This window comes from Passer domesticus, chromosome 7 (assembly GCF_036417665.1).
Source record: "Passer domesticus isolate bPasDom1 chromosome 7, bPasDom1.hap1, whole genome shotgun sequence".
Lineage (NCBI taxonomy): Eukaryota > Metazoa > Chordata > Aves > Passeriformes > Passeridae > Passer > Passer domesticus.
Genome location: NC_087480.1, coordinates 37,951,849 through 37,976,010, shown reverse-complemented (window position 1 = coordinate 37,976,010; position 24,162 = coordinate 37,951,849). Strand labels below are relative to the sequence as shown.

At 41.0% G+C, this 24,162-nt stretch overlaps 3 long non-coding RNA genes across 3 annotated transcripts; all 3 read left to right on the top strand.

Annotated features, from left to right (window-relative positions):
• The first annotated feature begins 5,761 nt into the window (after positions 1-5,761).
• Positions 5,762-12,320, top strand: LOC135304139 (uncharacterized). The gene is made up of 3 exons (XR_010365584.1): positions 5,762-5,825; positions 9,846-9,916; positions 12,122-12,320. It is a non-coding gene; the product is annotated as an uncharacterized LOC135304139 (long non-coding RNA).
• Positions 12,321-12,698: 378 nt separating this feature from the next.
• Positions 12,699-15,118, top strand: LOC135304127 (uncharacterized). Its single transcript, XR_010365569.1, has 3 exons — positions 12,699-13,604; positions 14,408-14,599; positions 15,001-15,118. It is a non-coding gene; the product is annotated as an uncharacterized LOC135304127 (long non-coding RNA).
• A 1,345-nt stretch (positions 15,119-16,463) lies between these two features.
• Positions 16,464-23,728, top strand: LOC135304877 (uncharacterized). Its single transcript, XR_010366112.1, has 4 exons — positions 16,464-16,760; positions 18,326-18,537; positions 21,600-22,848; positions 22,942-23,728. It is a non-coding gene; the product is annotated as an uncharacterized LOC135304877 (long non-coding RNA).
• The last annotated feature ends 434 nt before the right edge of the window (positions 23,729-24,162 follow it).

Below are 24,162 nucleotides of genomic sequence, written 5' to 3'. Positions count from 1 at the left end.
TTACAATTAAGAGAGGAATTTCTCTTTGTAGCAAAAAGAAACTCAGGATGAATCACCATTACATATATGTATTTTTAGTGAACAAAGATAGGAACATGGTTGAGAAATGTGTATGTGAAATGTATTTTTCTGAGGAATTTAGGGCTGCAATGTACAGGTAGAAAGGAAACACAGTTCTCAGAGTAAAAGAGAAGTACTAAAACTCAGGGAAGTTCTCAGAGGTTGTTAGCATTATTCCAACTCTTAATGTCACCATGCGTATAAAATCTTGTTTGCTATGATTAATTTCTTGGTGGTTTTTAATGGTGTTCTGTGGAATATGGAGGACAGCTCAACTGCAGTGCAGGTGACACATCAGGACCTTAGAGCATCTGCCTGCATATGAAGACATATTTCCAGCCTGATTTCCAGCAGATTATCTCTAGGCCATTGTTTTTAACACTGACTGCTGCCTTGAAAGCACTGTTATGGAAAAGAGTTTTATGTAAAGCTTCTAGAATAAAAAGTTAATAAGAATGAAATATGCAGGATGTTGCTCCTTTGAAAAAATATGCAAATTTAGGAGATTTGCTGACCTTAACACCCCATTTCCTAATAACTGTCTGGTATGGGAAAGTATTTACCAGGTTAACCAACAATTCTGATCCAGTGAGACTTTAGTAATTTGGCTTCAATCTGTTCCTGGAAATCAGAAGAAAGCACATTTAGGACTACAAGGAAAGCTTTAAAACTACTCTTTTTTACAAATAAGCTTTTTTGTTCTCTACTGTTGCTTTTGCTTCAAAATTTCACATATTACAAGGAGGAAGAGAGGATGCACAGTCCTGATGGATCCCTGGATCTGGGCAGGTCTCAGGACTCCCTCCTGCTTAACCCCAGCATTGGTGGCACTGACAAAGTGTGTCCCTGAGATGCCCCAGGAGAATATGCTGGTATACTGTGAAAAATTATATCAGATGTCTCACATGTGACATGAAAAATCAGCTTTCTGCCAGGTTGCCATATCCCAAGCAGACACGTGAGCAGTTCACCCCTTCAGAGCCCTTTTCCATGGGAGTTTTAAAATCCCCTCATTAAGCCCATCAAGAATCTCAAGCCTGTGTTTTTAAAAGCTGGTGCCTCTGAGTCATTTTCCACAATTCATTATGTATTCTGTACCAGTAGCACCTAAAGCTCTAAAACTCATCATTGTCAGTAAAAGTCTCATGCATGTAAACAAGGGCTGAACTTGCTTGTTATTTAAGAACAGAGCTCAAGTCTCTGTTTTCATTCAAGCCCGTGCTGCTCTTACAGTTTCTGAAGGTTAAGACATGCCTGGGTTGTTTTGTTTTGTTTTTTTAAAACACACAAAATCAAATTCTGATTGCAGTCTGGTCTCCAAATCAGCACTTTAATTCAGCTGTTATTTTGTAAATGTCCTACTCATGCCACAATACACAACAATCTCCTTGCATAATAAATAACAGGGCATTTAAAAAGGAAAATACTAAAGTGCAAAAGCAAATTATATTAAAAAAAAATCCAAACAAACAAAACCACAAACCCATGTAGCACCATTACATTTCTTCTGCTGCTCCTACTCCTTTCACTCAAGCTGAAGTCCATCTGAGACTCACACAGACCATGAAAACCTGAAGTTTCAAACAAGGCTCGGAGGGTAAATTTGAGGTGAACTGTCTGGAAGAGGACTCTGCTCTTCCTTCTCCCATCAGCACCTCAGTGTGAAAAAACATGGGATGGAGCAAACCCAGAGGAAACAAACTGGACAAAAGATGGTCTCCTCTATCCTTTCCAAGAGGCCACATCCACACCTGAGTGAAAAATTACCATCCCAATTTTAAAGAGTGGAAAGCGAAAAGTATTTGTCATTGCTGAGGGCATTTCACAAATGAGGATGGAAGAAGCTAATGCCAAATTACTGACAAAAAAAATCCCACCACACTGCAGGAGGAAAACTGCACATTTCTGGCTTGTGAAGTGGACCTAACATGTACTCTATCTAGGAATGCTGCATTGCACTGGCACTTGGAGCTTGGATTTGCCTCTCTGAGGCCTGAAATATGGAAACAAACATAGTTTTACTATGAGTTCCAAATTCAATAACTAAAGTCTAGCTCATATAAAAATCTTGAATTTCAGCTGTACTCTTTAATCCTGCCTGTAAACAGTATTCCAGCAGCACAAATGAAAAGACCCAAACACATCCTTCATGGGTATAATATGAAATTATTGTTTAAACTTCAAGATATACGAGGGGAACAGGCCTGTAGATGACCAGGAGCAGGCCCTGGAGCTGAGATTCTCCTGCAGTCCATGGGGAAGTAGCTGTGCCCCTGTGATACACAATTTAAATCATAGATTGAATCCAAGATAAAGTGTATTATTGTATTAATCAATATTTGACATTTCCCCAGCAGTTCTCAGCATCTTACACTGCTGGGATCAACTTGTAAGTACTTAAGTCCTGCAGCACTGATGAAATGGCTTTCCAGTTAATATATTCACAAGGTGGTGGCTGCAGGGTTTTAAAAAAAATAATAATAAAAAAAAAGGTCACCTACATCTTTTCAACATTAATCCATGACTGGGTTTATAAGAAATTACTCGGTCATCCAGGTTAAGAGTAGATGTGTTCAAATGAACTGAAAGCAAACTTCCCTGTGTAGAATTAATTATCACTGGCATGTGAACAGCTAATAAAAATGGTATTTTTTATGTCTTTGTTATAAAATGTCTTCATGCCATAATTAGGAGTCTACTCTGCAACTGCAGGAGCAGAGCTAGTGCTTTGCTCCAGCAGAGCTACCGACATTGCTTTGCCAGGTCTTTTCTTGGCAAATGGGCCAGTGGGAAAAGTTGAGTTCCACTAAAATACCTGGTGAGGGAATGGAAAAAAAAAAGAAAATATTTTTGTTGCTGCTGTTTTCTGAGTGATTACTCAGAGCCAAGAAGGGTGAAAAACACTGAACCACAAAACTTAAGCACAGATATGAAGTGTAGCCCAAGAGCCAGTTTCCCACAGTGGCAGCTCATTCCAAAGTTAAGGGGAATTTAAGAACTTCTTTGACTATGGACATGAGTTGAGCAAATCCTTCTCCATCAGAGAGATGCTTAGGTGGCTGACTAGATCCTTCCCAAAGAAGGTGTGTTGATTTGGCATAGCCTGTTTTTTTGGTAGCAGGGGAGTGCCACAGACGTAGCTTCTATGAGAAGCTGCTAGAAGCTTCCACTATGTCCAACAGAGCCAATCTCTGTTTTAGTTCACCTCATCCTCCTCTGACTCCGTTATTAATAAATTTACTGTATACCTTTAAATTTGAACCTGTTTTGCCCTTAAAGTGTTTTCTCCCAATCCTTATCTCAACTCATGAGCCCTCCATTAATTTTTTGTTTCCTTCTCCTCTGCCCAACTGTAGCAAGAGAGAGTAAGCAAATGGCTTTGGTGGGTGCCCTCAGATCAGTTTATCATCCCCTCATTCAGAAGAAATTAAAAATATAACAATTTAAATTGCAACCTAATAAAAAAGATCGATATTTCAAGACTGTGCTGGTTTGTGCAAAACCACTTTTATTGTAAAACATCATGTTAGAAAGTTTCTTTACAGATGTCGATGGCTATTTTAATAAAGAATGTAATTTAATGAAGCATTTGCTTTCTTTTTCCATGCAAGAGAAATTGAAATGCTAATTCAAATTGGATTGGACAGATCCAAAACCTGACTAATTGAATGTAAACAAAAGAGGAGGAGGAGTAGTATGCCAAGTTGGCATCTTCTGCAGAAACAAGGGAATTGTGGTAATCATTCTTATTGTTTAATATTTTCCTAAAGGAGCTGGAAGACTGAGAAATAATCATATTAAAATAACTGTCAAATTAATCTATATTGGGAGGCAGTTAACAGTAGAAAGCCAAGCAAAGCAGAAACATGGGGAGAGGGAAACAAACAAAAAAAAAAGCCTAATTTAGACACATCTGAGGTTGGGGGAAATTCTCAAAGAATAGAGATGGTGATAGAAGTGATCCAAAGTATTTATCTTTGTAATAAAGGAGAAAAGAGGAAAGAAGCAATCATCTGGCAGTGGTGGAGCTGGAAGAACATGGCTGAGCATAAATATGTATGGAATAGTCCATCCAAAGAGTGACCATTCTCCTGCTCAGCAAAGGAATTGCTCCAGCAGGAATTCTTTTCCCTGAGAAGCCTTCTGGAGTCAACTTCCAGGAGCAGTTTGGAGGAATTGCAATCAATGAGGAGAAAATGGGAGCACATGCAAGATGGATGAGATGAAATGTGGTGGGTAAGGTGATCATACACTAAAATGCCTCCCTAAAAAGGACTTCAAGGACCAAAATGTCTTCAGCCAGGGTGAAAACAGCTAAGAATTAGTTTATACCACCCCACATATATATTCTTTTTACCTCAGCCAACAGCTGAACTTCCCTGAGTCCTTTATTCCAACACAAGGTGGGTTTCATTACAAAATGGTAGCACAAAAAAGGACTTGATGTGATCATGTGAAGTACATGACCCAGATCTCTGCAAGGAAAATGAGTGATTCCACATGGGGAGCTGGACTGTGGCATTATTGGAGAAAGAGAAAAAAATAAGCAGAGATTAATGGACTGAACAGCCATAAAACTTCCATGAAAGTCTTCTCAAGGAGTGCTAGAGGCTTAAAGGAGGACTAAAGAGGTGCTGGGAAGTGAATAGTCCTTCTGATCACAGGTAGCTTGCTTACATAATAAACCCGCTTTCCATCTATAAATTAAGACTTCATAATAAACAATTTGAAACAGGAAATTCAAACATCTTTCCCTTCTTTTATGCATGTGACTGGCATCTCAATCAACAAATGTAATTGCAAATTTTAAAGAACATTATAAATCACTCTCCTTTCTCACTGCAGTTTTCAGCAGAAATAGAATTTTATGCTCCTGATTTTTGAAGCTGACACGTTATTAGCATCATACATTATGTCTAAAACAATTGAAGGAAATAGAATTGATAAAACAGAAATAAAAAGCATCCAGCAATGAAAAAACTAAACCAATAACAGACTCTGAAACATTCATCAAAACATATTAGCAATAAATTTTAATCAGCAGGATGTCACTTCCCATTGAGTGAAAGCAGAGAGGCTGTGCTGTTCCCACTTACTGACATAATATAACCAGCACTACAGAAAAATTGGTTATCAGTTGAACTCTCAACTTGAATCAGAAGAAAGTAACAGGATAAAATAAAAATGAAATGGAGCAAATCAGAGCAGAGCAATGTGGAAGAGCCTGTATGGCCAGGAAGCCAATTGTGCACAGAAGGTACAGCTGCCACAGAGGCAGTAAAGGACTGAAATGATGCCGCATCCCTGTGAAGGCAATGACATTTTTTCCAGCGGCAAAGGCTTGTGGCATGTCCCTGAGTGATTTTTCAGGAGCCAGGCACACAGCCAGGCATGAAATACCCAGCTCATGGCCTTTGCACATGAAGGGAATAGAGAGCACAGCAAGAGCCTGAGGACGTTCCCAACTCAGTGTCCCCCTTCCCACTCAGGTACCTCCTGGAGAGCTGAGCCCCGGGCTGGAAACTCCATCCCAAAGGGGAGAGTGCAGGATTGTTCATAGCCAGATTTCCCAGCTGAAAGCAATGCTGTGAGCTTGGGTTACAGAATCATCCTGTAGTAAGGACACAAATTAATATGCAGAATGCTGTTGGCTTCGTGTTACTATGACTACTACTACTACTACTAGTACTACTACTACTATCTTAGTAGTACAGTAGGATGGGAGCTTCAGACAAGGTTTTTCAGAGAGACCCTCCAATCACAAGGTACACAAGGAACCTCCCAGCTCCCTAAACTCCTTCTCAGAGAATATTTTGGGAACAGTTGGATCCAATCCTGGTCCCAAATTTGTCTAAAGAGCCTACAGGTGTAATCGAGGCTTTATACAACTTTGTCCTGAAGTATTGAGGGTGGGACCCCAAATATATTTGTATCAATTTAATAAATGTTTTATATAAAATGGTGATGATAATTAGTCTGAGAGATCTAATCAGAATTATTTACACAGTACAGATGACTATAACTAATATGGCTCACTATTTATTGAAGCAATGACATTAAAGGTAGAAAAACAGTCATTAGTAGAGATTGATGTTGTTCATCCATCCCAGTGACCAAATCTCCTTCCTCACCCTCAAGGAGTGGCCTTGAGGGGGTCCTTACTCCAGAGAGGAATCTCCACACACTCCCAGGAGGGGGTGTTAGAAGATACTCCCATTAAAGAGTGGGGCTGGGCTTTTATTGGCACAAAGTGACTGATGCCAGATGTCCCCAGGCTGGGTTAGATCAGTTGTCAGCACTGTCACCTGTTGGTTCCTCTGTCAGGATCTCAGGAACCACTCCTCTGAATCAGGAAGCAGTCTCCATCAGGAAAGCAAATTCTGCCATAATCCAACTTTATGGAGAGAAGGTTCTGAATCATATTTGTACAGTCAAGCCAAGTATCATGTAAAAATCCAATATTCACTTTTTTAAATGCATTCCCTTTTTGAAGGATACATTTCTAATATTCACACTAGAAAACTTTCACAAGTTCAAAAATATAGAGTCCAAAGGAACTACTTGATTAAAATTATACACTCAGAACTAAAAATCAGTTTATATAGTCTACTATCTTACTGTCATTTAACAACTTTGCTCTGTTTTCTACCTCTAAATGATAATGCTTTACTGATTGCAAGAAATTACCTACTTTGGATCATGTCAGAGTCCCAGCATTAAAATCTAGAAATCTGATCAAGAGCAGTGCACTTTTCCTTTTGCTAGAAAAGTTAAAAAATCCTTTTATTTAACAGACTTCATCATACCCTGTTCGCATTCTTTCCTTTCTGTGTTCAACCTATACCTATAATCTTTAGTTAATGAAAGAAGTTCACAGAAAAGTTAATAAAAGCATTCTGGAACTATTAATTAAAACCTGAAGTATCCCACCTTGGCTTGAATGTCTCCCCATATTTCTGAAGGCAAATAATGATACTGAGATCCAAAGTAATCCATCCTCAATGACTACCACTCCTTGTCATTTGATTGCCTCGATACAGCAGATAAATTCTAATGGCTCCAGTCCAATTTGAGGCATATGAGTGTGAAGAGCACAGTAATAATAAAACCAATTGACTCAGAATGGCTCTGCATGTGTAAGTGACTGCAAGGGAGAGCTCTCCTTCCACTGTTAACAGATGCAAGGAGGCTCAATTTCTGCATCCAGGGCTGTAATTATAAAATAATTAGAAATAATCTAAAGGTACCTAGAAATAGAGCCTAATACCAGGGGTAGGTATATAAATGCCAGATGTATGGGCTCTAAGCTGATTAGCCATGGACTTCCCTGAAAGGCAATTTAAATCAACAGGAGTAGGCTCAGTGCAGAGGAGCCTTCAGACAAACTTACCCTCAGATTCATTAATAATTCCATCTTTCTAAATGAGCTGCCACAATTTTCTCTTTGTCTAAAAAACATATCTAATAAATAGAACTGAAATTAATGCAAACCAAAATCAAGGACAAACAACAGAGAGGACAAGGAAGCAAAACAAAAATATCACAGTGTGAAATGATGCAAACCAAAACAACTTATTAAGAGAATTACCCCCCAAAAAAAGGTTAACCAACACTGAAAAGCTTTTATCTTCACTCTACATGGAAATCAGCTCTAAAATCCCTCTTGCAACAGAAGAGTGCAGCTGTGCAGCAATCCCACTGCACATTAAACTGTCTCTTTCTGAAATTCCCTGCTCCCCAAGGTAAGTGATCCCCAGAGAGGCAATCTCAAATTATGGCTGATGTAAAAGTCAATGGATTTGGAAGGGGCCATTGTCTTTCCATCAGGATAAATCAAAGATATAGTCTCAAAGGAAAGGAAAAGATCCGACCTGCTGCCTGTGGAAAGGCCTCATGCATATTCAAAGCTGTGCTGTGCCTTCACTATCCTGGTCCTGCCAGCTCTCCCATCCCTGCTTGGCTTTGCAACAGCCACAGTTCCTGCTGTATTTCAGTCTTTGCATAGGCCCATGACGCAAAACTAAATGAAAAATCCTCAGAAATTATCTCTCTGTTTTCTCAGCTGAGGATGCTTTAATTTCAGTTAAGAGTCTTGGCATCAAAATAAGCATTTTTGTTTTTTTCAGAGGTGAAAGTACATCCTGGGGTTCCACAGACATCCACAGGGACAGGGGCACAGGGCACTTCAGGGACACAGCTATTCCAGGTTCCAACCTGTAAGGAAACATGAGGGAAGTGTCTCCTCTGGATCCACTCTAGGGAAACCATGTGGAAACCTCAGGACACAAAACCTGTGTTTCCCCTGTTAAAGCCTGAATGCTTTCCAAGTCTGTATTGTTGGGATATGAGCTCCAAGCCTCTGGAATACAATCTGGATTTCAAACCTCTAATGAGGTTTCATGGTATTAGCTCCAGCACCCAGATATCCTTAGTTTTTCCTCCCCACATCCCTGCAGCTGTAGCTGTACACAGGATTTTCGTTCACCTCTTGCCATAATCTGCCCTGAATTGCTCTTCCCTCTACCACATTCCACTGTCAGAAGACTCTAAATTAATTTTGGATTGAAGCCATTATAAAATCCAGCATCTCTACATAAACCCACAATCTATTGAAGAGAGAGCAGGTTCATCAATTATTAATAATTTCCAATTCTCCTGGGAGCAGGAAACAAAGCCATTTTCTGGGGAGAGGGGAAGGGTTCCTGTTTGCTCTCCTTTAATTTTTCCTCCCCTTAGCAAAGCTCTCTTACTGAAAGGCTAAACAAAATGTTTTACCCTGTCTGATGCTTCAATATATCAGTGCCCCAGGGTGAAAACTTCTACCAGGCTTGATAAATCATTTTACTCTGTGCTCTTCCCTTGAGTGCTGGAAGGGTTTTGGGCAGCAGGGCCAGTCAGGGCACTGCAGGGAAGGGCCCTTTGCCAGGAGCAGACAGGGAAGGTGGGGTGCCAGGATGAAACTCTGAATGTCCCTACACAGCAGCTCAAGCTGCTCTCCTTATCTCCACAAACCTCTCCAAAATCCCTCCCTGCATCTTTCCTCAGCCCAAACAGGCAGAGAACGAGTGGCTCCCAGGTGTCACAACATCTTTGCCATCTTTGTCCAGTCTGGAAATGTCAGGGCTCCTGTCTCTGGTAAAAAGGCTTCAGGAGCCCAGCTGGGTTAGCCCAAGGACACACCAAGCTACTTCTATAGCTTTTACCAGCTTCATAAATATTTCTGGATGCTGCTGCTCCTTGCATGTAACAGTTCCCCTGCATTGCTGCCAAATGAGTTCTCCATTAAGCCCTGAATTTCCTTAACTTTTGCCCTGGGATATGCACTACACTTGCCGCAGCTCCCCTGGCAGATTTAGAAAAAAAACATGGAGCTGTGTCTGTGTCCATTCGCATTAATAAAAACCAGCTCAAAATTCACAAAATTTCATGAAATAACAGAATCCCAGAAAGGTTTGTTTAAGAAGGGATCTTAAAGCCCATCCAGTGCCACCCCCTGCCATGGGCAGAGACACCTTCCACTGCCCCAGGTTGCTCCAAGCCCCATCCAGCCTGGCCTTGGACAGTGCCAGGGATCCAGGGGCAGCCACAGCTTCTCTGGGCACCCTGTGCCAGGGCCTGCCCACCCTCACAGGGAACAATTCCTTCTCAATATCCCATCTAACCCTGCCCTCCTTTTACTTCCTGTAGCTTTTTGCTATAAAACAAAACTTTTAAGATACACAGGTCTGGCTTTTGGAAATAATGTTTATTCTGTAATAAAAAACTAATAACCTTTTTCTTTCCAGATGTTTCTGAAGATGGTAACTCCAGACTCTCCTCTTTTGACTCAATCTCTGAAGCCCTGGGTTAGTTACAGGTGTGTTGGTGCAACAAACCTGTGGCTCTGCAGCGTGCTCCCCCTTCAGAGGTGTGTGTGTTTGCACCTGAACTTTTTCCTGGGCTCCTGCACTGACCTGGGAAAGAGATAGAGATGGTCTTCACCCACACGCTTGTGGCTCTCGTTTTATCTGTCAGTGACTGGTAACATTTGTACATCCAAAAGTTCCATGTATTATCTGTCTTTAGACCACTACTTTTTAAAAGTAGTGGTCTAAAGACAGATAATACATGGAACAGATGATATGAATACATGGAACATGAATACAGGTGATTTCAGGCCAAAAGTATGTTCCAAGGTTTTACCCATGAGGGCAGTTTACCTTGGGAGCAACTTGTGCTGGGTGAAGATGTGGTGAAGCTTATGCCACATCTTTAGATCAGAACTGGATGTGTGACTAGTGTATAAACACTTCTGAGAGATGAAGGAGGAGCTGTGGTTACATGGAGGAAATCACTGGATGGAATTCTGTGGTCTCCAGGGCATGTGGAGCCCTTTTTGGGTTATAAAAATTAGTCCACTCAGGCCTTAAAGCCACAAATCTACCACAGAAAAGAGATATGAACTTGAGGACATTGTCCAGTGATGCTGCTGGCTTGATGATTGGACATGATAATCTTAAAGGCCTTCTCCAACCTTACTGATTCTGCGATTTCATGATGAATTCCTTCTTTAATTCCTGTGTATTAGGTAGAACATTAGAGTGAGGTGGGAGAATTTGTGCTGGAGAAGCCATGGAGAGGAAAACTGTGTCTGTGAATTGTTCTTACTTTTTGTTGGAGTTTTGTTAAGAAAAGTTTCTCGTGTTTCAGAAATTTCTGTGTTAATTAGAAAATTGTTTGTGGTCTGGCAGTGAATGTGTTGTGGTAAAAAAAAAAATCTGTGTTCAACGTGTTAGTTACAGCTAAATGAAAATGAAAGAATTTTGGGCTTAATGATAATTTTCCTCATTTGAAGATGTTTGTTGAGGTAGCAAATTGGGATGCAGCCTGGGGTTCTGGCCATGTGTGATGATTTTTCACATTACTGCAGCCAGTTTGGGTTGGAGTCATAACTGGAGTTATAGTCTAGCCTTTTAAAATATTTTGCTAATAAGAAATGAAGAGTATGAAAATCTAAAAGCAAAAGACAAATAACACCCAAGCCTAAAATGTTTATCTATGTAAAGGTTTTAGTGTAGAGGGGTTGTACAGCCCAGCCTTGTTTAGCAGTTTCAGGACTGGACTCCAAATTTGTTTCTTTTTGTCGTAAATCATGTTGTTAAATAATGCACTTGTGTTCTTCTTAGTTTCTAGATACAATAACATTTTTGTGAAATGGGTAAAAATGTTTAAATTTGAATGTCATTAATATATGTAAAGCACAACTTCTGCATCTGACTCTATTCATCACATCCCAAATTAATCATCAGGGACAGAACCCAATAGCTCATTTCAAGCAAAGGCCAATAGCTCTTGGGGAAATTAAATCATCTTTCAGAAATATTTCATTTTGGAAAGCTAATAATTCAATGGAAATGGATTTTTAGAAGAAAAACCTGAGTGTGTTACATAATCTTTCTGTAGGGTTCTCCATCTCATACATTAACATTTCATGTCACATTTGAAAGCAGAATTTGTTGAAAAATAATTTACACTGTTGTGTTCCACGTCACAGTCCTTTATTATGTCTGAAGTGATAATAATATCATTATGGAATTCAAGGGAACATCACTTAAATCTGATTGAAACAGAAACAAACACAAAGGAAGCAATAGATACAGAGCAGGAAATTCTCATTTTTGCAATGACATTTTTATCTCATCTCTTCTCTCCCCTGTTGTACTGGAGGATGGGGTGTCCAACCACTCCTACAAAATGCTGTGCAATCTGCTGTTCTCCCTCCCCTCCTGGTGTGGCAACTTAATGGAGAATAGAAATGGCATTAAAAGCACATTTATTTTTAACTTTGCTCCTCTAAGTACTAGACAGCTCATGGCTATGCAGAGAGGGAGAAAAGGAAGGACCTGCACCTTGTCCTGATGAGAACATGGGAGATAATGTCCTTGGAAGGGGGAAGGCTGGTTTGGGAAGTTTTTTGTTCCAATAGGTGTTTATAACTCTTGCCACTTGCCAGATATCTTGGTCATTTAAAAATAAACCTATCATAGATTTGTATCATTATTATGATTTAATTATAAAACAGGTTCAAGTTTGCACTCTGAAAGGAACAGTTCCACTGCCATGTGTTGGATGTTGATTCATGGTCCTGCTGTCAGAGAAGCTAGCAGTGAAGTCTTCTGAACACTGGGATGGTTGGAATGCGCTCCAACGGCCAAAGAAGCGGTTGTTTTGTACATTTTCAGAATGTATTTATTTCCTTTACTGGGATTATCTTTTTCTAAATGCCTGGAGGTGCAAGGGGTGTGACCATCAGCAGGGCTCACCCTTTGGGGGTGCTGTGTCCCCATGTCACCCCGTGGGCTGCTCACCCCATAAAGGAAGGGAAACCTGGCCCTGCTCATGCCTGGAGCTCCTCCCTGCCCCACAAACCACGGGCCCCATGCTCATGAATCCTTTTGGATCGGTCCTAGCACAGGCATAACTTAATCCCTATGTTTCGTCCAAGTGACATATTAATTATTGATTATACCTAATGAATATGCTAATGGGCAGGATTCCAGAGTTCCTGCTGTGCTCTCCAGGCCCTCATCCATTTTTTAAGAGGTGTCTGGAGGAGGCAGCGTCTGGGCCTGTGCCAGGGCTCCATAATGAAGGCCACACACAGAGTTCAAAGGCTGGTGCTTGTCCTTCAGGGAGAGCAGCAGAGACTTGTTCAGTCTGACAGTTGTTCTTGAGATTTGGAATTAGATTATTCACTCTGTCCCAGTGTAAATGGGGGAAGTTATTAGTGCTTTTACATTCAGCAGGGGATAAGGTGTGACCTCATTTTCCACTTCAAATGAAGGGGGAAGGGGAGAAAAACAAGTGGAAAGAAGTTCAGCCCAGTGGTGTAGTCGATAATACATTAAAACTGAAGCACTCCTTCTGCCTGCATTTGCAATGAGATTTCAGAAGCTGTCAAGCCTCTGTCTTCTTGCTGGTTTTCATCCTCAGGTGAAATAACAAAAAGGGAACAAAAAGTTCCTCTGGCGAGACCTTGACTGAGGGTTTTGAATGCAGCCCTAAGCAAAGGCTGGTGTTGAAATTTCTTTACTCCAAAGAGCTCTGGGTGCTCTGGAGCGTCTGTAGGGACCTCAGTGGGTGCTTTCATAAAGCTCCATGGTTGGAACCATTTTTATTAGAGCAGGGACCATTAATGTAATAACAGAGATGGGAATGGGAATAGTTTGGTGCACCAGGCTTGGAAAAAAGTGCTATTGTAATCCTTTACAAATAGGAGACAGAAGTGCATTTTGAGAAGATTACCATGAGCACTCATGAACTGATAAAATATCAACCTTGAAAATATCAGATTCCAAAGGAACAAAAGGCCCCTTTTCTGTTTTTTGGACACTGAATTATTTAATTTCGGCAAGTGCTGTTTTTCTGTTGTTTTTCAAGTGTTAACAGGCTCTCTTCAGTACATCATAAAGAAAATGATGCTGCAGCTGCAGGCCAAGGCCCCACAAGAAATCAAATAGCACCTAAAGAGAAGTGCCTCTAAAGACTTGACTCCAAAGCACAGAGTGGGTATTAAGGAGTGAGTAAAGGAGTGTTAAAGTCACTTCCACATTCAGTTTTTCTCTCTTATAATTCTATTTCAAAATTCCTTGGAGGATTTGGAAAAGTTCTTTCTTTGGTGGGGATTAATTCAGGGAAATGTCAAGTTCATATGTGAGGGACTGGGATGGGACCATGACTCAATCACAGACCATTATTTTTAATGTGTCTTTATGTACAGGTTTATATCTTTTAAGTTTTAATTTTCGTGTAAATCAAAGCAAAAATATGTAGGACATATAAACTTGAAGAGAGATTTCCCCCCAAAGCCTGGAAATGCAGCTGCCAACATATGTTGGAGATCTCCATGGTTTGTAAAAAAGGAAGTTACGTTACTATTAGAGAATATAAACATAATCATAACAAAATCTCATTTTTTTCCATAGCAGAAGCAGATAAGATCCTTTTTCAACCAGGGAAAAATACTTTTTATTGATCCATCAGTTGTGGAACAAGAGTGTTGAGATGAAATACTTTAAACTGCCCTGAGGTTTCCTAAAAGAGTAGAACAAATTCTGTAACAGTAGGTTCTCTTCTTCAGAACTAACAAAAAAAAAAAATCGAAATCTTTCCACAGAATCCCAGGATGCAGAACATCCCATGTCTTCCTGACTGGAAACACTCTTCTAAAGAGCATGAAAATTTGTTTTTAGTGATTTGCATTGAAAAAATAGGGATTGTCCCTATTTCTGAAGCTGGATACCTTAAAAAAGGCTGTCCTGAAAGGCTGGGCTAAACTGCTGATTGTTTTTCTCTCTGCTAATCACAGAGCCATTGAGTCACTCAACACCAGCTGATGAAGGAGCCTCTCTATCCTCTGGATACTTGCTTTTGTATTTTTTTTTCCTCCCCCAAAGTTGAAAATGGGATATAAAAAATAGATTGCTGGAAACTGGGAGTCTAGGCAGAAGTAATACAGAAGGTGCTACACTGAATGAAGGGAAAGGTTTCTGCCTCAAAGGTAAACAAGAATAAACTCTGTGTTTCTGCACTTGCCCTTGGGGGTCAAAGCAATAAATACTCTGTTTTCCTTTCTTGAAGTTTATACTTTCTGTAGGAATGTGATTTTGCTTTCAAAAAAGGGCCTTAATTCTTCTTCCTTGTGAAAACAAATTTCATCACGAATCCATAAATAATCACAGGAAAAAAAATAATAGCAGACTAATTTACATCTAACCTTTCTTTTTAATGATTAATGGATACTATTTATGTAAACTGTTTCTACATTCCGGCGTGAAATGAAATTTAAATTGCAAATTTTACAGTGGTGTATTTTAACTGGTGACCCTTTCCCCAATCACAAATTAAAAAAAACCCCAATTACATTTGTAATAAAGATGCTAATGCATTTCTTGTTTTTAGGGCATGTAAAGTTCTTGCTGCTGGCAACTTTCATTCTCCCAGCCACTAAAAATGTATTTTCCAAAGTGCTCCAAGATGTGTGGATGTGGAGGAATTCTCAGCTCATCCACTCTATGTCCATGGCCAGGTAAACCTGTTGAGGGCTGTGTTGTCCATGATTTCCCCTGGACAAGGGCAGGCCTTGGAAGGAAGGTGGGCTCTCCTCACCTTTGAGCCACTGAACTTCCACACAGAGGGCTCCAGGGATTGTTTGGTCCTTGCACACTGCTGTGGAACATGCTCCTTCCTCTCTGCCTGCTGCAGGCTGGGTTGTTCTTCATGCAGGGCTGTGGGAATGGCCAGGAGAGGAGCCTGCAGGTCCCTGGGGTCTGCCTCTCCTCACTGCTTTGTGTCCCATGGAGCTTTGGATTGAAGGTCTCGGAACCCATCCAGTCCCAGCCTGAAACAGTGATTTTTCTGCCTTTGCACTCAGGACCTCTTTGGGGATTTAAGAAGGTATTTCAGTACCTTGCTGTCACTCTGTTAAAACTGCAAGAGGATCCAGGAGTGGAGAGGAAGGAGCTGAGTGTTGTCCTGTGTCCCATCACACCCAGGACTGTGTTCAGCCATGGCTCTCCAAGGGCAGAAGCTTTGCACCCTCTTTGGAAGGGGCTGGTGGCTGCTGTGAGCTGCACAGACCCTCTGGGATGCAACTGGAGCCCCAGGGCCCCAGCAATGTGTCACATCCATCTGGGGAGCTGGAAGGGAATGAGGAGAAACAGGGACTAGCCAAGGATGTGTGGGGGAAATTGTGCCAGAGCTGGGTGCACTTTGCTGCCTCAGGGCTGCTGGCCTTATGAAGGGAGCAGGGGCAGAGCTTTCCAGCTGGATGTACTTTCCTCCCAAAGGCAGAAAACAAGAGTGAAACACATCAAAACTACCAGAGAAGTCTTTTTAATTTTTAAGGCCTTTTGTTTTGGTGGGTAGAAGAGCTTTATTCTATTTTTGTAGCAATGCACTGTCGGAAAAGTGCAGGATTAAATATTGTATTTGTGTCTGCACATCTGCAGGGCAAGGAGAAAGGTGATAGGGACAAAAAAATAGAACAGTTTGCAGAAAGGCAGAGTTTGGGGACTGCATCAGGATGTTTCTGACACTGCCAGCAGACACAGCACTGCAGTGCTCATCACTTTTTGCTCGTCTATATGTCCAGCAGTATGAAAATATCGTTTTACCCACAGACTGAGCAAACTCATTCTGTGAAACATTAAATGTGGGACCCCTGGGTGTCGTTCTGAGATTTGCTTTGCAGACTAAAAGAGCACTTTAATAGCAGGTATATAAACCTGCTTAGCAATGCTTGTGAAAGCTGTGACAGAGATGACCCCAAGGAATCTCGAGCTGTAACTTTTGCACCACTCAGTTGTTCCTGGTTGTGACAGATGCCTTGGGAGAGGGAGCACCATTGTGAGGTGGGGATTCACACGACTTAGAGCTGTGCTAAGGCTGATCAGGACAGTAATTCAACAAGGGAATTTACTTCCCTTTAACTTGGATGGGACCAACTTCTGTGTATCACAGGGGCTGGACCTGCATGGGCTTTAAGGTGCCTTCCAACCAAACCATTCTGAGCTTTCATGATTTTATAATGACTGATCATCTTGTTTTCCAGGAACCCCCAATCTGCCCTTGGGCACCCAGGCTCCAAATCCAGCTTGGTGAGCTCAGCACAGCACATCAGGATGTACATTTGCAGTTTCTAGAGTCCATGGCAGCCCAGGGTTGGTGTTTTTGCTGGATCATTGATGGTACACAACACCCACTCACTGCTTGTGGAACTTTGCTCAGCTCTTGTCACAGAATTCAAAATCTCAGGGCTGATTGTAAGCACTTCTCTCTGTGACATGATATAATGGCTTGCCCTGACAATTTATTAGCACAGAATGCTTCCTTTGTGTTGCCACCAGCCTTGAGCTCTGCTGTTGTGTGGTTTTTAGAGTTCCCTGCTATTGTTCTGGTCAGCAAAAGCTCACCTGACCTTACCTCTTTGCTTAATAACTCCTTGGGAAGACTAATTTAGTCTGATTTCTCTGTGCTCTCAATGCTATCTTATTATTTTCTCATTTAATTTCTAGCTGAAAGTGTTATGTAGTTATAGCTAAGAGGTTGGGTCCCTTCAGTAATTCATTTTTTGTCATTGTACAGTGACCAAAGCACTCAGCTCAAGCGACAGAATTCACACAAAGCCTGATGCTCTGGCTGCCCTTCAGAGGAGGCTTCTGAGTTCAGATCTTTCTTGACAAAGAGGCACCAAATTGATTTAATGGACTGTTATAACCTCAGCGAAGGCTTCAGATTAGCATAAAACCACTTTTTCCACTCTCAGTTACTTCCCTGTGGAGGCTAGTGGCTTTTACTGAACATGAACTTATATCTGCTGATATTAGAAGTAACACGGCTGGGTTTGTAAATGAACATGGTTAAACGGAGTCTATAATAGACAAAAATGAAAATTGGACTGCTTCACCTTTAATGAAGGTATTCAGGCAAGGTATTACTTAAATTGCTTAAGCAGTTGTGGTTATAATACAGCACTGAAGATGCTGAACTTGTTAGCTTGTTGATTGCATGGTTGTGTCAGGGCTAATCATGACTGACAAATAATTGAAGCAGTCTTTCTAACTCTATTAAAGGATATATTCAACAACCACAAAATCCTCATCTGAAAGGCAAATCCTGAGTGCTGCAGCCCACTGAGAACCTTTCCAAGCTGCGCACACAGCAAAATGTTTGTTGTGCTGCTAGATGTGAATATTGACTTTTAATTTACTCTTTAAAATGAAAATCAGAAGGGGAGAAAACCTCTTTGAAAGGGTTTTAGTCCTTCTTATTTAGGCAATTAGCAGAATATTCTTAAGGAAACATGATGCCAGATCCCTCTTCCGTGACTTACAATTCATCCTGTTGGGCAAGGGGAGGCTTTTGTGGCTTAGTTTTGTTTGGGGCACATTCCTGCTGTTCAGGATCTGTCCAGGGACAGGATTGTTCCAGGATATTCCCTTGGGGACAGCCAGAGCACAGATCTGGTTTGGGTACCTGTGCACAGCCTGTGGTTTGGGTACCTGTGTCCCTTCTGCCTCTGCTGCTCCATCTGCGGGGTGAGGCTGTCTTGCTGGCCAGGGCTGCTCAGGGTGCTGGAAAGGATCCTGCAAAGCAACCTGGATGTGCCAGACAAGGATTTCCTACCCAGGGAAAAGTTCTTGTGCTGTTCTCAGAGTATAGACTTTAAAACCATTTAAAACCATTTTAAAACCTACTGAATTGCTTTTTTTCTCTCTCCTTGTAGAGCACTTTTGAAAAAACCCCATCTGCCTTCCTTTTATATTTTCATTGAATCATGGAATATCCTGAGCTGGGAGGGACCCACCAAGATCATCTAGTCCAACCTCTGGCCCTGCATAGACACCCCAACAATCCCACCCTGTGCCTGGGAGCCTTGTCCAAACATCCCTGGAGCTCTGGCAGTGTGTGGAAAACTACATCACACATCCCTCAGAGGTATTAAGCTCTGGGCTCAAATCCATATGACTTATTTTTTATTTATTTTTGTGGATGTATGTTTTTCTGCCAAAAATAAAATGAAGCTCAAGCAGACGCTTGTCTCTTGGGCATTGTATTTCAAATTTCAAACTGTATTTCCAAAGTATCTGAAATAAAAATTCAAACATTAACATGAAAAACATTAGAACTGCAATAATGCAACACATGGCATTAAAAAAAAACAAACAAAAAAAAAAAATCACAGCTACATCATTTTAGACTTCTGAAGAACACCTGCATCAGTGAAACAAGCTGGACAGGACTGTTTCAAAAGGATAGTTTGGAATGTATTTTGGTTCTATTTCTTAAATTATCAGTTTAATAACTCTGAGGAGGGCTGTGGGTTGTTGCAAAGCTCAGTTAGTGGCAGAATGTGCTGTTCCCTTTTCATTTCTAGGCTGGTCTCATTTCTGCTCTGCCTGCCTTATCAGCATGTCAGATGGAAATCAGATCTTGCAGAAGCTCTATTATTATTGTTTTGTTTTTCAGCAGCCATAAAACCTGACAGTTTTCTGACATTTTCAGCAATTGAGGGCACAGACATTTCGGAATGCAATGTTTCTCTGCACAAAAGCTTAATAGACTTGACGTGCTTTTCCATCTCTCCTTGTTTAAGAGGGACACGGGAGCCAAAGTGAGATGTTAACTTCCACAAAGAAAATCAGGATCTGCCACTTTCTCTCTTGTCTGCTGGATCAGAGCCTCAATTTCCATCAGCTGTCTCCAGTTGTGCTGAAATATGATTGAACATTCATCTTGTTCCCTGGCCTCAATGCACACCATACAGCACAAGTGACTACAAATTGAGAGCTCAATATTGGTTGTTGTTTATATTTGTTAAAAAGGTACCAGTTTATGCTCTTTTTGCTCATAGTGGCATAAAACTGGAGTTAAGCACTGCTTTGACCAAAGAAAATGTGATATATTCGGGCTTTGAACGGCCCAGTTTTGCTCTTTTTCTGTCCTTAATTTTGCTTTTGTTCCAGTGTCAGCCTGCAGTTATGTAACAACCTCAGCTCATCCTGGGTTAAACACCATCCGGTGTTTGGGGCATTTTAACTTTATGGATGCTCTCAGAAAAAGCTGTGAAAAGGGGAGAGGGCAGCGAGTCACTGACCCTCCTGGGGAGCATTCCTCTCCTGCCCTCAGAATTCCACAGTTTTCCCTTTTCCTTCTTTCTGTTCCTTGGTGTGTTTTCAGCAGTTTTAGTGAAAAATTTCACAGCAAGGTGGCTGTTGCTCATTAGAAGAATTCATGGTAATGAATATCCTGGCAACTACACTTACTTTGGCAGTTTTTAAAGCCCAGCACAGCCTTTTCCTACTGACAGGTCTAATCACATAGGACTTTTCCTTTTGCATTTTTCCCATTGTGGATAGGTAAATATGCCTATTGTGGGTAGATAAATACTGCAAAGCTATATGGGCACCATTAGGAGGCAGGACTTGGGCTTTAGGAGCCTTCCACAAACATTTAAGGAGCTGCACAAAGAGCTTTCCAATTGAACTTGCTTTTTGTGGCTCAAGTAGTCCTGAGAAACCTTGGCTAGGAGCATTCAGCACTCAGGCAAAATTCAGCTTTGCTGGACCAACAAGCCCCTTGGAAAGGGATGCTGAGGGATGAGACAGGAAGGGGCAGGGAGAAACTGGGGATTGAAAGAAATAGAAGAATTCAGTGAGGATTCAGATGGGTCCAAAAGTATTTCTGGGAGTGGAAAGTGGAAGAAAGGATTTGCTATCACTGCTTTCTGCCCATGCAGTCTCCCAGTTCTGCATCTGTTGAGTCCCAGGACTGCAGCCTTGTGCCTCCCTGGATTCTGAGGAGACATGGAGAAGATGATGTTTAAAACAAAACAAAAAAAAAAATCCCCAAAAAAAACCCAAACAACCAAGCAAACAAGCCAATAAGAGGGTTGCTACATGAGGCAAACTCATTGCACACAGTAATTTTACTGACCTCCCCAGGAAGGAATGTAAGCAGGTAGGTTTTAGCACATAGAACATCTGTCAGCTCTATGTTTTTTTGTTTTATTACATTTCTATACTCTTTTATTGCTTTGAAAACTTTTCCTTTTGAAAAGCAGCAAAACTGCATCAAACCTCCTCAGTCTAAGCCTGTGAGGTACTTTACTTGTATGCTGGTTGCTTCATACAAAACTGATAAATAATAGTTTTTGGGCATTCAGACCATGTACAAATCATCATTCAACTCATCACTGCCATTTTGTTAGTGACTTACAAATCCAGGAGAAAAGTTTTTATAGCTGGTATTCTGAAAACTCCCCTAATGAACTCCCAGGATACAGCAAAGATTGCTGCCAATAATATAAATAAATGTTGTATCAGGCTGTGAACATGAAATGGAATACAAAATAGAACAACTGAAAGGTTGGGAACGGTTGTTCTTTGGTACCTGGTTTATATTTTATAACTATGGGAACTAAATCAATACTATAATTCTTTATGCACAGATATTTCCTATTTTGCTATGGAATTCTTATAAAATATTCAGAAAACCAGGGGGAAGACAGTAACTTGAAGGGCTCAAGTTATTTTCTTGGCTGTCAGGGGAGCATTTCTTGAGAGAATTAAACAATATCCCAGAGCATTTTTTCCTGGACAGTGTTTCAGGCAGCTGTGAGCTCAGGGATGGGAATAAACACAGAGTTTTATGGAATTGTGTTAATCCCATTGATGCCTTGTGAAGGCTGACCTAGGACAGAGGCTAGACAGAGTTAAAGAATAAAGCAGGCATTTAATAGGAGGGATTTAATGGATCCACCTTGGGCAGTACAAGAGCCCAGCCAGGGCTGCACCCAAGATGAACTCAAAATGGTCAAAATAATGGATGACCAGTCAAGGGGTCTCTCACTTTTATAAATTCTGGTCCATTTGCATATTGGAGTTAATTGTCCAATTATAGCTTTAGGTTATGAAGTCCCATCCTTGTCTTTCTGTCTTCAGTCCATGTTGGTTATGCTTTTGGGTCTGAGGTTTGGATCATTTGTCCTTGGTCCCCAGCTAGAGAAGGAATTGTTTTGTCTCCCTGCTCTGTGAAGAGAGCTCACCATCCCCTAATAAGAAGCTCAGAAGTACACACCAAAGCAGCACAGAATCTGAAAAATATAAAAGCCAAACCTGAGGCATCACCACTGGTAGCAGAGGTTTGTACCCACAATGACCTTTGCTGAAGGAGGCCGGGGGCTGGGGGAGCCACCCCAGCAGGGGAGCAGCGTGCTCGGTGGAGCAGACAGGACCTGAGCAGGCAGTCGTGTTCCCTGTGTCCCTTGGGGTGGCGATGCAGCACGGGGGCTCTTGGGGCTGTGTCCACACCGTGAGGCATCACCACCCACTGAACTGCCAGGAGGCCTGCACAGCATGCCCTGGGATTGCACTTTCCCTAACCCCAAACTCTGCCCTAAAACACAAAATCCCAGAATCTCTGAGGCCGGAAAAGCCCTCCCAGACCATCGAGTCCAACCCCTGACTGATCCCCACCTCCTCAACCCAACCAAAGCACCGAGTGCCACCGCCAGTTTTCCTTGGACACCTCCAGAAATGGGAATTCCACCACCTCCCTGTTCTTCTCCAATACTCTTTTTTTCTAACTCATATATTCTTTCCCAACTTACCTGTAAATTTGTTTTAAATATGTGCTTAAAGCAAAGCATTTTAAAATGAGCATCTGCTGCTGTAGAGAAGAAGAGAGAGCAAGTTTTCCTGTGAGTGGGAATCTAATTTGTTATCACCTGTCTTAGGTACTTAGGAATGTGATTTGTGGCCTACATGAAAAATGGAGTTGTTTCATGTAGTAAAGCTCAATTTTGTACTTCAAAGAGCACATAATTTTGTAGCTGCTTCTCAGAATAATAGAATTTCACTTTATTCAATTATTTATGTTTTATATTTGAGCTTACTCTTTAGTCAGTAAATTAAGTTGTTTTATTTATTATTCCGTTAAACAGAATAATTTTATTACTTGTATTTCTATTAACTCCAATTCTTTAACTCAGAAGGGTTCCTGGGGTCATCTTCATCTTCCCGCAATTAGAGCACAGCTAATTTTGAAGGTACTGTAGCTTTCCCATTTTTTTTTCTTTATGTCCAAGGATGGAAACTCCACTACCTCCTTATAAAAGCATGAGACACCCATGAAACTCGTGGTCCAATTTTTCTCCTGTAGAGTTCAGCACAACACTCAGGGGTCACAGAATACTCTGCCTTGTACCAAGGAGGGTTTGTTTTTGATGGACAATACATCTCAGGGGAGGTAAGGCAGCTAAATACAGTTTATACTGCCAAATTAATCCCTTTATTGATGAATTGAGTGACCTGTAACATGGCAACTACTTGTTTTTTTTAGGAGAGTGTATAAAGGACTTCGTGGAGGAATTTATTTAATGCTGCATTCATGAAGAATATTCCAAATCTTTCTCTGCTTCTTCCAAGAAGGAATGCTTCTTCAGGAAATGATTCATTGTTCCTTAATGCTTCAAAAAAAACCCCAAACAAAAACATTGACTTTTTCATCTGGAGGGAGTCTCTTATTTTGCCTTTTGGGTGAAAGCACTTAGCCTTGTGCACATGAAGCATTAAAAACTACAAGCCAGTCCTGCCCCATGTGTCTGCAACAGCTGTGATTTTATTCCTTTAGTTTTTAAGGCTCCTTTTCTTCCTCTTCTCCTCTGTGGCAGCCTGGTCATTGTTTTCGTATCTTTCATATCAAATCAGTGTTATAAATTCGGCTGTTACATCTGGAACTATTTCTCTCTAAGGAAAGCAGAGAGTCTGACAAACTCACGGACTCCAAGGATGCAGGAATTATGGGATTCATATACATGCAAAATATAAGCAACAAAATTTAAAAACTGTGACTGTAACCCTGTGTTTACACTTAAGACAGATTCCACTGCAAGGAAAAAATCCTGGATTTTAGGATAGACTATTGTTCTTTGATATTTGAATAACTTATTTGCCCTTTCTTTTCCTTGTCTTTGCACTTCCAGGAAAATCACATAGAAAGGTAAGATGGGTAAAGAGGCACCAAATAATGGTGGTGGTGTTTTCAGCTAAAGACCAGTGTCCACAAAGGGGTTTCAGATCTGTTTTGTAAATAAAATAAAATAAAATAAAATAAAATAAAATAAAATTCACAAAGCATGTTTAGGCTTGATCTAAATAAGCTTTTGGGTAGTCAGGTGAACTGTGGATTTTCTGACATCTATCCAACCCCTCCTGTTTTTGGTGTGTTTCATACAGAATATGTTTTGCTTTATCAGACCTCTAGATTTGATCAATTTGTGCTGGTATTGATGCAGAAATGAAGCCAGTGCCCTATGACAGGTGTTGCAATAAAATGCCTGTAAAGCAGTAGCCTGTTTTCTCTGCACTGACTTTCCCTTCATTTGAAGGGCTGCTATTTTTACATTCCATGTTTTTTACAGGATTAGCTCTGGTTGCTGGAATGGTTTCAGCTCACTGCAGCCCTGGCAATTGCAGTCTTTGGAATTAAATTACAGACTTTTCTGCTGTGAAAGACCCAAAAGCTGTGCACTGCATTGTTTTTGAGCTAAATATAACACTG